Source organism: Bos javanicus, chromosome 22 (assembly GCF_032452875.1).
Source record: "Bos javanicus breed banteng chromosome 22, ARS-OSU_banteng_1.0, whole genome shotgun sequence".
NCBI lineage: Eukaryota > Metazoa > Chordata > Mammalia > Artiodactyla > Bovidae > Bos > Bos javanicus.
In genome coordinates, this window is record NC_083889.1 from 52,618,969 (window position 1) to 52,635,431 (window position 16,463).

General features: G+C 53.8%; 1 protein-coding gene and 1 long non-coding RNA gene across 3 annotated transcripts in view; both read left to right on the plus strand.

Moving 5' to 3' along the window:
- Positions 1 to 16,463, plus strand: part of CCDC12 (coiled-coil domain containing 12) — a 38,924-nt gene that overhangs the window by 9,109 nt on the left and 13,352 nt on the right. The window lies entirely within an intron of this gene.
- LOC133235457 (uncharacterized) lies at positions 1,581 to 5,656 on the plus strand. The gene is made up of 2 exons (XR_009732558.1): positions 1,581 to 4,293; positions 5,296 to 5,656. It is a non-coding gene; the product is annotated as an uncharacterized LOC133235457 (long non-coding RNA).

Genomic DNA, 16,463 nt, shown 5'->3' on the forward strand with positions numbered 1-16,463 from the left:
GAGCACAGAGAAGGGGTCCAAAAGAGTCCATCTTAAAGTCTTGCACACGGGCCTTTTACCAGTGTGGGCGTCTGTCCTGTCTCTACTGCCCTCCTGGAAGCGGGAGTTCAGGTGGTCCTCCAGCCCTCTTTGCTGGGTGACAGTGGGTAGAGCCCACCCTGTTTCCAGCGGAAGCAAAGAGGACATCCTCCTGGTCCCCTGACTACTCAGCCCAGCCCTGATTCCTTGAAGGTATCAATAGAATTCATTTTTAGTGCAGAAGGTTGAGATTAACCAAAAAAAGAAAAAGTGAATTTGCAGAGCTGCACCCTCAATGAAGTGTGCAGTACCCGTTCATCCTAAGGACCAATCTTCACTTCCCCACCTCTGCTCGGACCCTGAGGTCTTAGAGGCCAGTGAAAGGGAGAACCTCGTGGGTGGGAGGTTTGGGCTCCCCACACAGACACCTGTTGATGAACCAGTATTGAAACCTTGGATTGAGTCATCCCCTCAGAGGGCCCTGACTTGTTCATTTGTCAAATAAAGGTGTTGAATCAGTCAGAGGTCCTCACACCTACTGGTGCCCCAGGATCACCTGGGGACACAACTTGCAGTTTCTTCCCTGGCTCCATCCGAAACCTCCTGTCGGGATCTTAGGATAGTGGCTAGAAATCTGAGCATTTTTGAAGTTCCCCAGATGATTCTGATACGGTATTTATCTGGAAATCCCGGATCACTCCCTGGACATCCCCCCTTGACAAAAGGAAGTGGAACACTCCTTTTCCTGGAGCCCTTCCTAACTGCAGAAACTCTGCAGCCAGCCACCCAACAAGTATTTATTGAGTACCAGCTGTTTGTCAGACCCTGGGGATCTAACCTGTGAATAAGACTGCCTCCCTGCCTCCAGGGGCTTCCATGGGAGGGGCGGGTAAGGGGTGGGTACGGGCCCTTGTTCCTGAGATAAGTCCAGGGGAGAGTGGTCTTGCGGAGGAAATCAGGAGTCCAGTTTAGGCCACTTTAGTTCAGAGATGACTATTAGACACCTAAGTGGAGAGAGACTGTTAGGCAGGCATCTGCTCTGCTGAGAGATTCTTGTGTAGGAGGATTCGAAGCCCTAGACGAGATCCCCTGGGTACCGAGCTTAGACAGCAGAGGGGGTTAGATACTGCCTAACAGTGTATAACTTTATTGCTACTTCTGTCTCAGGTATTTGGAAAAGGTGTATGGATTCATTACACATTTTAATGTATTATCTATAGATTATAAGATAAAGTCAAACATGTATCTGCTGATAATTTTCAACTTGACTTGTCTTTATACTTAGAAATGTCTCTTAATAGTAGGCTTCCCTGATGGCTCAGATAGTAAGGAATCTGTCTGCAGTGCAGGAGACCTGTGTGCGATCCCTGGGTCAGGAGGATCCCCTGGAGAAGGAAATGGCAACCCACTCCAGTACTCTTGCCTGGAGAATCCCATGGACAAAGGAGCCTGGCAGGCTATAGCCCATGGGGTCCCAAAGAGTCGGACACAGCTGAGCGACTGTCACTTACTCAACAGTTTTCCAAAGTGCCTACACCGTTTTACACTCCCACCAGCAGTACTTGGTATGGTTAGTCTTTTTCACGTTAGCCTTGCTGATGGAAGTGTAGGGGTATCCCTTTGTGGTTTAAATCTGCATTTTCTTCCTAATAAAATTCTGTATCTTTTCTTATGTTTATGGGAAGTGCCTGTTTATGCCTTTTATTGGGCTGTTGTTCAGTTGCTTAGTTGTGTCCAAGTCTTTGCAACCCTATGGACTGCAGCATACCAGGCTTCCCTGTTCTTCACTGTCTCCCAGAGTTTGCTCACACTCATGTCCATTGAATCGATGATGCCATCCATTGGGTTGCCTGGCACTTTTTCCTATTGATTTTGGAGAGTTCTTTATTCCAGTCCTGAGCGGGTCCTTTGTTCTGTATGTGTACTATAGCTGTCTCTCTGGATCTTGACTTTTCTTGCTTGTAATCACATTCTTTGATGAAGAGAAAATCTTCATTTAACATAGGCCCGTTTATCCATTTTTTCTGCTAATGCTTCGTGGCCCATTTAGGAAATGGCTGCATACTCTGGGTCATGTTGATATCCCCTTGTGTTGTATTCTAAAAGTTTTATTGTTTTAGATTTATTGATTTAGATTTAGTTTTATCACCTTTAGATTGCTGATCCATCTGAAATTTATTTTTATGTGGTTTAAAGTAGATGTCAAGATTTTCTCCCCATATGGATATCAGTGACTCAGCACTATTTATTTTTTTAGAAAGAAGACTATTTTTCTCTGAATGGTTGGCATGCAGTGTCCTTGATAAGACATACTGCTAATCTCCCGCAACTTTTTTTTTTAATATTTATTTATGTGGCTGTGCCAGGTCTTAGATGCAGAACGTGGGCTCTTTAGTTGTGACATGTGGGATCTGGTTTCCTGACCAGGGATCAGACCCAGGCCTCCTGCACTGGGAGCAGAGTCTTAGCTTCTGGACCACTAGGGAATTCCCCTGCAGCATCTGAGAGTAGTGGTAGTTATTATAATAATAGTAGTAGTGATTTTTTTTTGCTTTAAATGTTACTGAGTCCCAGTTCATGCCAGCCCCCCAAGAGATAGGCAGCTCCTTGGAGCAGGGACAACTCAGATTTATTTTGACAAGGATTTAGACATTTCATGGCCTGGGCAGTTGTCTTGCGCGTTCTGTGTCCCATAACTCTGAGCCTGTTGGCTTTGTGCACAAAAAGGGACTTATTTCGGACTCATGAGGAGGGCGGGGGCCTGTCAACTGGCTCCCCAAAGCCACTTAGACTCCATCCACTCTGTCCATACTCTGGAGCAACTAGGGGCTGTTCTGACTAGAAATACGAGTTGCCTCGAACAGTTGCTTCTAGGTCAGTTGTCTAAACTTGGGCTTTGTGTTTTCCATTCACGCCTGCTGACCCTTGGAGCAGGATGTGGTTGCTCTGTGGTACTAAGTATTGTAATCCAGGATTGAAATGCGATCTGTGCTATTATTATTATTTTAAAAAATTTGTTTGTTGGAGTCTAGTTAATTTATAATGTTGTGTTAGTTTCAAGTGTACAGCAAAGAAGATCAGTTATGCATAGACATATGTCCACCCTTTTTTAGATCCTTCTCCCATATAGCCCATTACAGAGTATTGAGTGGAGTTCCTGTGCTATAGAGTAGGTCCTTATTAGTTACCTATTTTATATATAGTAGTAATGTGTATGGGTTTCTCTGGTAGCTCAGCTGGTAAAGAACCCCACTTGCAATGCAGGAGACCCCCGTTCAATTCCTGGGTCGGAAAGATCTCCTGGAAAAGGGATAAGCTACTCACTCCAGTATGCTTGGGCTTCCCTGCTGGCTCAGACGGTAAAAATCCGCCTGCAGTGCGGGAGACCTGGGTTCAATCCCTGGGTCTGGAAGGTGCCCTGGAGGAGAGCATGGCAACCCACTCCAGTATTCTTGCCTGGAGAATCCCCATGGTCAGAGGAGCCTGGCGGGCTGCAGTCCATGGGGTCGCAGGGTTGGACGTGACTGAGAGACTAAGCACAGCACAGCAGTAATGTGTGTGCGTCAGTCCCATTTTCCCAGTGCATCTCTTTCCCCCTTTTCCCTCTGTGTTCTTGTTTCAGGAGAAGATATGCCCCATGTTTCATCCTGGGATACTGAAGAATACCTCCCCCCAACACACACCCTCATATTTTCCCACCCCCCCAGATACCCCAACTCACCTCCACATACACACAACAGTATACCCCCAAACCTCCCACCCCCGTGGACCCTCTTGCATCATTGCACCCCACACCTCCCCACACACCCCAAACAGCAACCCGCCACACTACGCCCACACCTCCTGTACTCCCAACCCTCAGTCCCCTCATCCCACCCCTGTACGCATCCCATAATTCCCCAAAGCACACACACCCCACACCCCATGCCCCACGCCCTCAACACTGCCCTCCCCCCAGCACACACAACCCTGAACAGCTGGGAGGACTCGCGTGTCTAGCTTCTAAGCCCCCGCAGAGATATGGGAGACCCCGTGGCAGAGCTCGCTGTGGCTGGGGGTCACGGCTGGCCCTGCTTCCTCCAGGGCCCTTCCCTCACTCCTGGGCGGCCTGGCTTCTCCCCGGTTTTGTTGTGGAAGGAAGCAACAGCTTGTACTCTGGAAAGAATTCCTAGAGGAGAAACAGTTGCTATGGTAACGACTCCCAGTGGGGAGTAAAATCTACACTCCAGGGCTATATTGACTCCAGGCTCTCAAGAGCTGCTCTGTCTAGAGAAAGTGCGAGTGGCTGTCCTTTCAAGGACAGCACTCCGTCTCCCTCCAACCAACCCACCTCTCCTCGTGTTCAGGGCAGGGCTGCACACAGGGTCTGGCAGGGCGATCTGAATGCTAAAAAAGAAGTGTGTGTGTGTGTGTGTGCGCGCGCGCATGCATGCACGATCTGAATACTAAATAGAGAGTGTGTGTGTGTGTGTGTGTGTGTGAGTGTGGCAGCTGGAGAGGCAGTTCTCCGCTGACAGAGCCTTCCTGCCCTGGGTCCAGGAGTCCTTGCGAGCCAGGCTCTCTGGGGTGAGCAGCAAGTTTCCGAGCCCTCGCCTCACTCCTGCTGAGGAATGCCGGCTGTGTGCTGGGCCTGTGATGGGGGCCAATTTCAGCGAGGCTGGGCCCAGTAGGGCGATGGACCTGTGCACACCGGTTGCAATCCTGCTGACTGGTGTGCACTGTCCTAGGGCCGGAGTGTGTGTTGGGGGGTGCCCCAAGAGAGCTGTGTGGGCTCGCAGGAGGGGTGAGGAGGAGGGAGTGTGGAGGAGGGAGTCCTGGACCCACTGTGAATCTCCTGTATGTTATTGACTGGCCTGTGGGTCACATCTTCATTTGGGCTTTGTGCTCCAGGCGGCCTAACTCTGACCTGGTGGAGGTGCTGCAAAAACCCTTGAGGAGGGGTGTGAGGGGCTGGCTGTCTGGAGCCTTGGGAGAAGGAGGGTGGGGTTGGAGCAAAATAGGCCGGTGGGAAGGTGTCTGACTTCAGGGAGACCGCCTGTGGAAGCCCCCGCCCCAGCAACCCCGCACACTGCGGCTGGCTTTTCTGACCTGGACTCACATCCCCTGCACGCATGATGGAGCTGCCCTTCTAAACCGTGGTCAGCTCAAGGGCAAAGCCTAGGTTCTCCTCGGGATGAAGGGAGGGGAGGGGAGAGGCGTGCGTGTGGGGTCAGTCATGTGCCCCTTTTCAGCGATGGGGTGAGGGGAGCAGGCCTCACTTGGGTGATGGAATTTCAGGGGCCTCGTGCTCAGGATGCAGGTGAGAGCGTCCGGCGTCGCCGTCATCATCATCGTGGTCGGCGCCTACTGTTCATGGTGTGGCCACAGCAGAGAGCTCCGCACGTCACAGACGCTCCCTCATTTAACACCCCTCTGCACTTTTGGAAAGTGCTGCTCAGAGAGGCCCACGAACTCAGAGGAGTCCCACAGCTCTGCTTCCTTGTGCGGTTCAGCTTCTCAACCTTTCAGCCCAGCACATGGTTAAAAGAAAAACTGCTTTGCTTCCAGAGGAAATATGTGTAGGTGAAAACCGAAAGACCTTGTTCAAGCAATTTTTTCCCCCACAAATAAATGTGCCACTTCTGGCTTGTAGTTTAAATTTGGTTTTAATGAGGACTTTATCACTTGGAGATCACACCAGAGAGGAGACAGCTGTCTTCCCTGTACTTCTCAGACTGTGACACTCTGAGAAGCAGCTGATCAGAGGTTAAAATAGCTTCTAGTCTCCTAGGAGCTTCAGCGCACTTTGTTGCTCTGTAAACCGCTGACTAGCCTGGGAGCTGACTTGTCAAGAATTTGCTGTTTGAACCGGGGTGCCAGGGTGGGGGCCCTGCACATTTCAAGCTCACCTCCAGTTTGGGATGGAGGGATAGTGGGATAGTGAGAGGAACCCAGGTGAGACCCTTGGCTTGCCTGCATCTGCCGTCGGCCTTTGTGGTGGACCTGGTGGGATTCTGGAAACACATCCACAGAACACTTTACATTCCGAGCCCAGCTGCTCCATTTGCAAACTGGGCCTCAGGACCTTTGCCTGGCTTGTATCCAGGGCTTCCCTGTGGATCAGATGAGTCAGGGTATTTAAGAAACTTGGAGTGCTTAAAGTGATGCTCATGATGTGTTCTTGTGCTGTTCTTATATGTGGTCACATTAAGCCAGGGTACTTAATTGCAAGCAACAGGAATCTGTTCTGGCTGGTTAGTTCATTAAAGAAAAGAGAGCATACCTTGGAGATGGGCAGTCAGAAAGAAGCCCAGCGTTTCACAGGAAAAGGGCTTGCCCTCAAATGTCTAGACACAGCAGCTTGCTTGCTGCGAACACTTCCAGAGAGAAGTCTGTTTGCTGGCCCCTCTCCCTGCTGGGACAGCGAGTAGTGGGCACTTTCAGCTTCTAGAGCGTGAAGCTGGCTCGTCCTCTCCCAGGACTCCACATGGAGCCTTCCCAAGTAAGAGAAGGGTGTGGGTGGGCACTGGGCAGCCCATAGAATGACCTGGGAATTCAAGTTCCAGTCACCTTCTTGCGTGGCTCCAGGCAACGTGATAAAATAGACAACATACCAGTCTGATTGAAATCAAGAGACCCCAGGTCTAGACCAGCCCAGCTCTTGGCCTTCTCATGCTGCGCTCTGCCTGGGTCTCTCGTGGCCTGTGTTTATGTTGTATGAGAGATTTCTCTGTTTCTTCTCATCCTGTCTACTCTGATGCAGAGGCCACCCCTATGACCACAGTAAGCCCTCAGGCAGCTTGGGGTGGCCTCATACAGGTCACTTCCCCCCACTGGTCATCCTCTTTGAGAGGAGGGATGTGGTCTGACTCAGAGGCTCCTCAGCTGGGGCCATTCACTGGAATCGTGACCCCAGAGTGGGCCAGCCCTTGAAACATGCAGATTCCTGGGTCTTACCCTGCAAGATTCTGATTGAACGCGTGTCCTGGGCCTCTGGATGTAGTTCTTGTTGGACCTGAGGTCTTTGCAGCCCTAGAGTCGGTGGCTTTGTTACTTTTCTCACTCGGTAATGGACGTGGTGATCCTTCGGTGGCTCCTGTGCGGAAAGCACTCCCAAGCCTTGAGGCTGTTTATTTGAAAGAGTTTTGGGGGCGTGCTGCAATCAGAAACCTCTGTTTAAAAGCTGACCTGTCTTTTATTAGCTGTGAACTGTTGAGTAAGCTCCTTAGCTGTTCTGAACCTCGTTGGCGTTGTCTGGATGGGATGATAATGCCTGACCCCAGGGGTGGCTGTGGGGGCCAGAGGCCCCGTGTGCACTGGTGAAGCGTGGGCAGCTGTGTGAGCACAGCCTGGCACCGTGCGGCTGGCAGGGGCTGTCCCTCCAGACACACCCAGGGGGCAGCTGCCATCTGCCAGCCTTTTTAACCCATTCCTGGCTTGTTTTTCCTGTGGCCTCAACCAGTGACCGCTGCCCTTTCCTCTCTGGCCCTTCCCGAATGTTCTTTATGAACACCCCATCACACTGTTGCCCCCTGCCTGTCCTCGACTGCTCGCTGGTTTCACGCTGCTTGTGGATGAAGTCTGTAGCCCCCGGGGCAGGCCTTTCCCTGCCAGTTCCTCCTCCAAGGGCACCATGGGGGTCTCTGCCCGCCCCTCGGACACAGGGCCCAGCCTCAGACGCCCACTATTTCCAGTAACTCTGGCACTCCCTGCGCTGCCCTGCCTGCTCTGCTTTGACTGACTGTCCCTCCAGGTCAGCTTGAATTTCATCTTCCGCCCAGCTGTTAGTCACCCTGCATTCCCACGGCTCTGCGGGAACTCTCCATTCACCTGTCTGCTTCCTCTTTCACCTGCCCCTCAGCTCCCTGAGGGCAGCAAGTCATGTCTTAGTCACCTCTGCCAGGTTACAGGACTCGGGGCACTACATAAACATCAGAACGACGAATTGAAGCAGTTCAACAGGCACGTGATCTGGGAGTTGGTTCGGCTGAGATTTTCCCCGGAAGAAAAGCAGGAGTTTGGGAGGAGTTCAGGGGAGAAGGCGATGGCACCCTACTCCAGTACTCTTGCCTGGAAAATCCCATGGGCGGAGGAGCCTGGTAGGCTGCAGTCCATGGGGTCGTGAAGAGTCTAACACGACCGAGTGACTTCCCTTTCACTTTTCACTTTCATGCATTGGAGAAGGAAATGGCAGCCTACTCCAGTGTTCTTGCCTGGAGAATCCCAGGGACAGGGGAGCCTGGTGGGCTGCCATCTCTGGGTCGCAGAGTCGGACACGACTGAAGCGACTTAGCAGCAGCAGCAGGGGCTTATTTAAAAGTCTGCGGGCGGCAGCCATGCCAGCAAGATCAACCTCACGGTGTGTGAAGTCTAGTGAGTCTGTTGCTCAGTCATGGAGTGGGCTTGCTTTGACTGCTGTGCGCATGAAGAGCTGCTCGTTTTAGGGGGTCACAGGCTTGTAAAAAGCCAGCCACGTGACATTGGTAACAGGAGCCCTGATGTTGTCCTGTTGGTGGCTGTTGGGAGAACCATTTGGGGGCACCACCGTTGGTGTGAACGGGCATGTGTGCTTAGGTGTCTGGGGGAGGTGGGACAGTGTCATTTCAGGGGCCGCTCCCAGTTTTCAGGCCCTGTTTCCATGGAATCCAAGATGGTGAACACACAGGAGATAGGCACCCTCGGGCCTCCCTCCAGGACTCCACTTCAGAGCCCCGCCCATCAGCCAGAGTTCAAGTGCAGAAGCTGTTCTCCAGCCTGGCTGACCTGGAGAGGGTCAGACACCATGGGGTTCCGGGGGGCTGTTCAATTCCCCACAGCTGATCAGCTGGGCCTGGTGACTCTGACTGTCCCCTGTGGCCAGTCCCCCAGAGCCGCATGTGGCTGTCCCATCCCTAGGCAGGGGGCCTTCGGGGACCTTACCATTTGCCATTGGGATTCGCTTGCTCTGGCTTTAGCTGTGAGCCTCGCACGGTGAGGAAGTCCCGGGGGCTGTGAGTTCTGCTTTGTGGCGGGGGAGGCGTTTTCCCCCTCCCTCCAAAAAAGGGAAATGGTGGGGCCAGGGAGGGGAGTGGGGTGACCTCACGGATCACCACCTGTTAACTTCGTAACTGAAATCTTCAGGCTGATTATTCACAGGGAGACATTTGGCCTGATTGGAGGCGCTCGGCCTGCAGCCTGGCTGCTGGTTGGACCGCCGGGCCCTGTCCCTGGGCGCTTAGGGCCGCAGTATGTGCAGGCCTCCATCTGCCCTCCTCTCTCCCCAGCAGTGCTGGGGTTTTTGTTTTTGTTTTCGGCTTGAGAAAGGTCATTAAACCCTGACCGGGCTGGGTCGGGCCTGAGGGCTACCTATGGTTCCCTGCTGGCCCGCTGGGGCAGGTGAAGGTCAGGAGAGTCCAGGGTGAGAGCACAGGCCAGACAGGGAGCGGCAGGCAGCTGGGCTCCTCCGGTCGCTTATGTCTTTAAGTCATTTCGTAAGTCATTTGACAACAGAAGGAAAGGAAACGGAGGAAGCACTGCCCACAGCCTTGTTGTGTGACCGTCCCGCGTCAGTGTCGCCATGGCTTCGCTCACGCTCACGTGTGTGGCTCCACGCCCCCTGCATCCTGTCCTGTCTCGCGGTGATGCCCGTCAGGTGGCTACTCCAGTGACCGACTGGCAGGGGGCGTGAGCCGCTGGCCTGCCTCCCTGCGCCCGCAGGTCACAGCCTCCTCTGGGCCCCACTGCTCCGTATCACGAGAGACACAGGGGGAGCACCTCTGTGTATGTCGTCCTTCTGTCTCCGTGGTGCTTTCCTGGGACGGGAGTTCCTGACCCAGAAACAGCCGAACCTGGGGCTCCTCGTAGTTTGGTTGCGTTTCCCAGAGATGACACCAGGAAGGGATGTCAGCCCTATGATGTGAGGTGGAGTGACGTTAGACGCCAGTGAGACCCTCTGAGTGTTTGAGGTGGGCGGAAGGAGGGTCAGAGGCGAGGTTCTGTGGAGACCCCGAGGCTGGAGGCCCACCCTCCCCTTGGGGCGCCGGCAAGCCCGAGCAGCAGGACTCCGGGCGAGTTACTTCACAGTAACATCCCCAGGCCTCCAACTTTCTTATCTGTGAGAGGAGAAAGCAGTGCTGACCTTACTATTTTTTATGCTGATGAATTAAATAATGTTATTTCCATTCATTGAATAGTCAGTTGCTTGGCATCCTGTTATGACTGCTAGGAGATACAGTAGAACAGAGGTGAAGAACAGCTGGGTCCCGCCCTCCCCAGAGCTCACCTGCTATTGGGAAGCCTTCTAATGTTGTGTGGAACCTTGTTATATTCGATCCTTCCCACTCTCTTAGGAAGTGGGCACGGTTGGGGTTTATTTGCCCTCATTCTCCAGGAAAGAAGAGGTGCAGATAATTGACAGGGGGAGGGTAGGACAGACAGCTAAGGGGTGAACAAGCAGATGTGTTGGTAGAAGGAACCATGTATGTAGCAGCAGGGAACTGGCTTCCAGTTGTCTGTCTGTCTCAAACTGACGGAAAGACCTTGGGGTCCGACACACACAGAGACCTGTGTTAGGTGTCACCAGGCCTCAGACCCTGCGTCCTTGGAGGCAAGGATAGTGATGCCTGGTGCGTGAGTGCAGTTTGGCGGCCCAGACCACGTGGGGAGGAGAGCCTTGTCTGTCAGGGGGTGAATTAACATGTGCATCCTGCCTCTCCCTGCCCCCACCCCAGGTTGCCCATTCATTTGTTCTCCATTGTCACCTGCTGCCATGTGTCAGGTGCTGGGGAGCAGTGATGGGCAAGCCTTTTGTAGCTTAATCTAGGAAGACAGATGACAAGCAAAATCTCGAATAGGCAAATCAAGGTAAAATCAAATGTCTGGGACAGTTATCACTTGATGGCCTGACTGGGAAGAACGCCCTTCTGTTAAAAAGGGGTGTAACCTTCAGCCTGCCCACAGCCGGGGGGGAAAGTGCCGCAACCTACCAACTGTCTTCCAGCTGCCGTGGAGCTCTGTGGTGGATGCAGAAAGAGGTTTCTGTAGGGAAGCCTCACAGATGTGGTGTCTGCTCTCCCAGCCTGGGGCCCCTGAGGGAATCAGACAGGCCATTCTTCATTTGAGTCTCAATTTTCAAAATGAACAGTTGGTCACTTACAGAAACTTGGCAGAAAATAAAGAAGCACTATCAGAAAAGGATACCGAGGGCTCAGGGAAGCGGGTGGTGGCGAGGAAAGGAGAGGATACGCCTGGTTTTCCAGGCCCCACCGCTGATGGAGGGCAGGGCTCAGGACATCCCAGGATGCCAGCGGTTCTCTCCCACACTGGGTATCATGTAGGGTTCTGCCTCAGATGGCGGATCCCGAGTTAGTGTCTTTAATCCTCAAACACCCTGGGACAGAGCACCAGCCCCACTTTAGCGGAGTGGGGAGAGCCTCTGGCGGAGGCTCAGAGAGGTCCTTTAGGTGCCCACTGTCTCACCACCAGTAAGTGATGGAGAGGGATTTTCCGACCGCTGGTCTGTCCAGCCCTGCCGCCTGGCTTCCTGCAGACCACAGTGCATCCATCCTCCGGGGGGCTGGGCAGGAGCTGGGAGCCTTGCCTCGCTGCGCAGGGGAACTGGTCCAGGCTGGCTGTGTGTGAAGGAAAGGAGGGGGTTTGTCTTTGCTCTGCCCTCAGTGTTTCGTCCCAGTGGCTTTCCTGCAGGGGCCGTGGGGGCCGTGGGGGCCGTGGGAGGGTCCTTGTTAACCCTCTGCACACTCAGGGTGCTCGTCCCCTCTGCTGCCCTCCTCCCAGCCCCAATCCCACTCAGCCTTTAAAGTGCAAGGAAAGTGGGGGACTTCCCTGATGGGCCAGTGGTTGAGATTCCACACTTACACCACAGGGGACACGGGTTCGATCCCTGGTTCAGGAACTAAGATCCCAAATGCCACAGGGCCCCCAAAAAAAAGAAAACAAGAGAGAAAGAAAGGTGGTATTTCCTTTGGCAAGCGTCCTCAGACACCTCAGGTGCCACCCAAAGAAGCCCCTGTGACCTTTCCTTTCCTCCTCTGGGCCACCACCCCGCTGAGAATCTGAAGAGCTGTGGATTCTTCCTCTGGAACAATGAGCCTTTGCACAGCGGGCCTGCGTGTGTGTCTGATCATGAAATCCTGTCCATGGACCCAGGCTGAGTGCCCACATTGGCTGCGAACAGCCGGTACCTACCGGTTCTTTTTTTCCCTTCTTGGCACCCAGTGTGGAGTGCCTAGCAAAAGGGAACCAGTCAGTATTTCTTGACTGGTAGACTGCTGGACAAAGGTCTGTGTAGTCAAGGCTATGGTCTTCTCAGTGGTCATATATGGTTGTGAGAGGTGGACCGTAAAGAAGGCAGAACGCCAAAGAATTGATGCCTTTGAACTGTGGGGCTGGAAAAGGCTCCTAAAAGTCCCTTGGACAGCACAGAGATCAAACCAGTCAATCCTAAAGGAAATCAGCCCTGAATATTCACTGGAAGGACTAATGCTGAAGCTGAAGCTCCAGTGTTTTGGTCATCTGATGCAAACAGATAACTCATTAGAGAAGTCCCTGATGCTGGGAAAGATTGAGGGTAGAAGAAGAGGGTGTCAAAGGGTGAGAAGGCTGGACGGCATCCCCGATACAATGAACATCAACTTGGGCAAATTCCGGGAGATGGTGATGGACAGGGAGGCCTGGCGCGCTGCAGCCATGGGGTCACAGAGAGCTGGACACGGCTGGGCGACTAAACCATAACAACAGACTGCTGGAGGACATGCCGCCTCCTTTGAGCGTGACTAGTTCCCTGTTTGCACTTGTGACCAGAATAGGACCAGACTTGGCTTGGGGCCACCTCCCCATGCTTCTCTGCCACATGCAGGACGCCAGCGGTCGTCCAGGGCAAGGCTGTGCGCTGGAACCTCGGCCTATGTCTGCGCCAACCATCATCAGAGTCCAGGCATCGGACCTCAACCCTGGACAGCCTGAAAGCCACCGCACCCTTTCTCTTTGTCCCCTCAGCCCTGGCACCGTTTTTGTCTCAGGCACCTTCATTCTCCCCTGGTCAGGACCTCAGTCGTCTCTGACTCCTCCCGCTTCAGGCACCCCCTTGTTCTGTCTCCCCCCCACCCCACCCGCTCTGGCCCTGACCTAGTTCCGGGCTCTTATCAGCAGCCTTATCTCCCTCTCCCTTTCTGTCCTCCCAGCCCTCCGCTCCCTGTAGCTTTGTTCTCTCCGCTCACAAGCCTTTAGAGAATGTCCGCACCCTTAAAAGCTTGGGCGGCTCTGGGGCCGTTAGTCCCCACCCTCCCCTGCTGACCTCTGATTCCTGGTGGAGCCCTGAACCAAGGGGAACAGGAGATCTGTCCCCCCCATGCCCGTTGTCTGACATGCCTTCTGACGTGTTTGTGAAGCAGACATTTTAATGCTCTGGGGACTGCAGAGAATGCCTGGTGGAGACAGTGAAAGTGAACAGTCCTCATGGCCTCCGCAGGTGCCGGCAGTCTGGGCCTGTGGCTTCTCCGCAGCCCTTCCTGCCCTCAGGGTCTGCTGTCTTGTCACCCAAGCTGCAGGCCTTCCTCTTTCTTCCCTGATCATTTCTTTCTTATAACAGGGCCATGATGTTGGTGTGATCATCACACTTCATAGATGAGAAAATCCAGACCAGAGAGGTTGAATGACTTGCCCAAGGTCACACAGCAAGGTGAAATCAAGGCCATGAGCTGTGCCTTCTGTAGGCGGTGTCAGGCCCAAGGGTAAGACAAGCATCTGCCTTCAGGGATCTCCCTGTCTCCTGGGCAGACAGTGGGCACACAGGCCAGGTGGTCCTAGCAGCAGGCTGAGTGCCAGGGCGCAGAGTCAGGGCCCCTACAGCCCACGAATATCACTGCCCACGAGGCTCGGACCCTCCTGCCCACTCCATTCCCCATCTCTGGGCAGTAGAGCGCTGTGCAGCGTCTATGTCCAGGCATGGTGGCTCTTATCACTGGCTCCGCAGGATGAGTCAGACTCTGGGTGACTGCCCTACCCTCAAGCGCCCTTGGCACACAGCTTCTGCTGCAGCTGCCCCTGACAGGAAGTCCCTGTGCCTTCCCCCAAGGTGCCCTGGCTCTGAAGATGTGTGGCAGGGTGGTGCAGTGGAACATGCCCATTCACCCTCCACGTTGTCAGTCCCCTTCTGCTCCCCAATCCTGGCATCTGAGCCCGTCTCTCTGTGACTTTTCCCCATCCTGGGCCAAGTCGGGGCTGGAACGGCTCAAACCAGGGCCACTTTCCCCTCTTCCTAGGGGACTAAGGTTTGGAGCCTAGTTTCTTTCTCTCTTTTAAATTTATCTGCACCACATGCCATATGGGATTTTAGTCCCTCAATCAGGGATGGCCCCCAAATTAAGAACAACCCCCCACCAAAGCACCAAGTCTGAACGTATCCCCAAATTGATAAATCTCTAGCTGGTCTAATAAGGAAAGAGAAAAAATGCAAATTATCAGTATCAGTGGATATCACCATAGATCCTGCAGACATTAAAAGGATAATAAGAGGATATTATAAGTGACTTTGGCCAGTAATTTCAGTATAAATGGAAATTTCCTTGATAGACACTATGTAATAAGATTGACTCAAGAAGAAAAAGGAAATCTAATGAGCCTCTTACCTAAAACCTCACAAAGGAAAACTTCAGGCCAAGATGAGTTCTTATCATATGTGTAAAGAAAAAATAACACCAATCTTGCACAAGACTAATTTTATTTGTAAAAGTGTTGTTTCTGGCAAAAGGATTTCAAGCGTTATGAAACAGGTTAGTCAGGCTCCGTTTGGGGCAGGGCTGTTTTTGAGAACCCCTGAAGTCCTGCCTCCGCGGCGCCTTCCTCCTGTGGGCTGTGAGGAGGGTGAGAGCAGGGATGGGGCTCTCGTGTGGAAACCTGGGCTGGGGTCAGAAATGTGAGGCACCTCCAGGAACGGACAGGTGGGCTGTGGGGAGGACCCCGGGCCAGGCCAGGACTTCCCTGCCCTGAGCCACTGGTGTTGTAAGAATTTGGCTCTTCTGGAGTTGGTGAGGAGAGTTGAAGAGTTGGTAAAGTTGGCAAAGAGTTCATGAAGGTGATCTAGTCCCGGCTCTAGGCTATGCCTGGAGGGAGTCCAGGAGACACCCCCCCACCAAGAGGGACTTGAGGAAGGGGGCCGATGATGAGTAGGAATGACCACAGGCCTGTGTCCTGGGCCCAGAGGGGTGACAGAGCCCAGTCACCTCAGAAGGTGGCCTTGAGAAGGTGGCCTTTGAGCTGGTGTCTAGACTGGCCAGGTGGGCCGTCTTTGGGGTTATCAGAATGGACAGGACTTGAGACGAAGGGTCCAGTGTGTGGATGAGGCCAGTGCGGACGGGCTACGGGCAGTGGGCTGGGCCTGGGGAGGCTGCGAGGGGGATGCTGTAGTCCGGAGCTTGTCCGGAGGGTGTGGGGACCAATGAGAGCTTCCAGAAGAGCGCACGCTCCATCCATGTGGATGGACAAGGTGCAGAGAGAGGTAGGGGAGGGGCATTAGAAAGACAAGGGGAGAACGCAGCAGGCCGTGGTGTTCTCCAAAGCAGAGGGGGTGTAGCTGTGGGCTTGGCTGCGGTGGGGACCATGGGTGCGGGGTAGAACATGGGGTTGGAAGAAGGGGAAAGGGTGGGGTTTGGGGAAGGTGTGTGTTGGAGGGGCTAGGCAGTGAGTTGGATTTAAGGGTCTGGGGGGCGGTGAGGAGTCTCCAGATCCCCTGGGACGCCGTGCACCTCGGGCCTTCTGCCTGCACACCCTTGGGTGTCCTCCAGGGTGTGGACGTTGGCCCAGCTGGCTGTGACTGGTCTGATCTCACAAGGCCAGGTCTGATCTCACAAGGCCAGGTCTGATCCGCGGGGGGAGCGTGGCAGAAGAGACCGAGGCCAGAGCTGTTTTTAGAAAGTAAGTGCCTCTCCCATCTCCTTGGCAGGAATGCAGGGCTGGGTTCAGGAAGACCTCGACCCAGACCCACAGCCAGCGCTGACACGTTCTGTGACCCCGAGCCAGTCTTTCCTTTCCCTAAGGGCCATTTGGCAGCTTCCCCCATGGGTTGAATTGAGGGCTTAAAAGGCGGCGGTCCTGAATCCTTCAGATCTGAGGGTCTTCAAGAGTCTCTCGGGCTGGGTGGACCATGAGGCTGGTCAGTGCCTCCTATCACCCTGCCTAGCAGTGTGAGCGTTGTGAGCCAGGCCAGGGTCTCCCCAAGCCACACCTTCTCATGGACGCTCACCGTGCTACCCGAGTTGCCTTGAACGGCGACTGCAGCGCACCTTCATGTGGCCTGCTCACTTGTTCACCCGCTCCCACCCCCCACACACACACGTGGGTACCATTCCTGAGCCCCTGCTCTCACACAGACCCTGCTCTCCTGACTACAGGGGGCTTCCTTGACCTCCGCAGTCTGCACCACTGCTGCAGCCGCCCACCAGACTGCGGGGCGTTTTCTGTAAATGTCATTT